At 39.7% G+C, this 1800-nt stretch overlaps 1 protein-coding gene across 1 annotated transcript in view; it reads left to right on the top strand.

Moving 5' to 3' along the window:
* Positions 1 to 1800, top strand: part of jnk (c-Jun N-terminal kinase JNK) — a gene marked incomplete in the record, with an annotated part of 52119 nt that overhangs the window by 16095 nt on the left and 34224 nt on the right.

Consider the following 1800-nt stretch of genomic DNA (forward strand, 5'->3'; position numbering starts at 1 on the left):
TTTTACTCTCTTTGGGCTGTTATTTTGTTTTATTAGTCCATCTCCTGTGTGTGGACTCGTACTGAAATAAACATTTGATTAATTGTTGGTGGCAGTGACATGCTTGAAGTATAATAATAGACTAAGTTCAATGTTATAGGTGTATCATATATAAAGGTCACACCAGAAACATCGTTGTCAAAATTAGGTGTGTTGGTTATTTTCTGGGTGTTGTTATATTGACGATCGTGGGGGGTTTTGATTTTATCACAACTATTTTTACCTTGACGAATTACTTTTTCGTTTCAATTTTGAAAAGTGCTTCCGGCAACGTATCTGTGTGTAAGGGGTCTTTCACTCTTCTCTGCATAATAGATAGCCTCGTGTAAACTGTGTGACAGTGTTTTCCCGGGGAAATTTTGGAATACACCACAAGTCGCTCTGCTGGTCAATATTTAAAGCGTTCTTTTGATTATATGTGGGCTCCTCCATTGTCTCGTCTGTCTTCTCTCTCTCGTTTGTTTCTTTCCACTGCATGTTGTCTGGCGACTTGCGTTTGGACGTGCTTAACTTGCCTAAAGAACTTCAGACTGACGCGTTGTCTCGTGTGCGAATCGGAGCGATGCTCTGAGAGGGATTGGAAAAGTGGATCCTGTGAGGTTTTTGTCAATGAAAGATTGTCTACGTCAGCCGAATGTCCACATTGAGACTAAATTATGATATTGGATAGTATTTAATTTACTATTACCCAACGGGACTGAGTGTTTGGTCGCTTTACTGACTCGATTGCTGTAGTTTTTGTTTTATTATAAGTATTATTTGCTGTTTTTTCTTGTATGTTGGTTTTTGCTTTAGCTATATTGTTCCTTTTCGGTATTTTGTACTTTTTTTTGGTTTTAGTTTCTTTGTGCTCGTGGTTGGAGTGCTCCACTTGCAGGTTCTTCTTCTTTACTTCCCCTCTGTTGTCTCTGTTCTGTCTTACCTTTTCCCCGCACTAAATGACTATTATTATATCGATGTGGTTCTCTTTACATTAAATAATGTGAATGTGAAAACTGTAACCTCTGAGCCGGAGTCGTTTTGCTCAACTAGCATTCATGTTAAACTCCACCACGTCCAATTCATAGGGCGTTGAATAATCCAGGCTTGAGACAGACGTGTTATTTGATGCTTTTGCTGAAATCGAAAGTATGTAGAGTGACTTGTACGTTTTAAAGACAGCAAGATAAGACCAGGGAATCGTAGTTATAGCCTATTGTTGTTTTCCGTCTTCCCGGCTTCTCTAAAATTAGCCGCCGTACATTCCTGAATCGTGAATCAAATTATGTGTGATCATAAACAGGATGTCTTCACTTTGCGCAGGCGGTTTGTTCTCGTCGTGGGTTTTGAGCATGGAGGGGTTTTTTTGTACTGCAATTACCTTTTTATTCTTGGATTGTTACTCTTGTCACTTGGAACTGTTATAATTTTTTAGAAAGGGGGGGGGGGGGTCCTCCCCACTTACATCAATAATTCACGAAAGAGGTCATAGGTCAACTCACTGTACTTCAGCGTGTGCTATTATGCACATCTGAAAAGTTCTTTAAAAAAGAAAAGAAAAAGAAAACAGAAAAATTAACAGACTTACATAGTCAGTTCGGTGGACTGGTGTACTGTTCGTGTTGTGCTCTGGCAAAATCTTTTTCACCGGACATTCCGACCGACCGCTATCACTTCTTTGTTTTGCTTAATTAAATTATGTGCTTTGTGGGTGGTTGGGGGGGGGGGTGCTCTGGTGTGGTTTGCTCCTTCTTTCCTATCAAACATCTATCGTCTTTATCT

Source organism: Aplysia californica, unplaced genomic scaffold (assembly GCF_000002075.1).
Source record: "Aplysia californica isolate F4 #8 unplaced genomic scaffold, AplCal3.0 scaffold00236, whole genome shotgun sequence".
NCBI lineage: Eukaryota > Metazoa > Mollusca > Gastropoda > Aplysiida > Aplysiidae > Aplysia > Aplysia californica.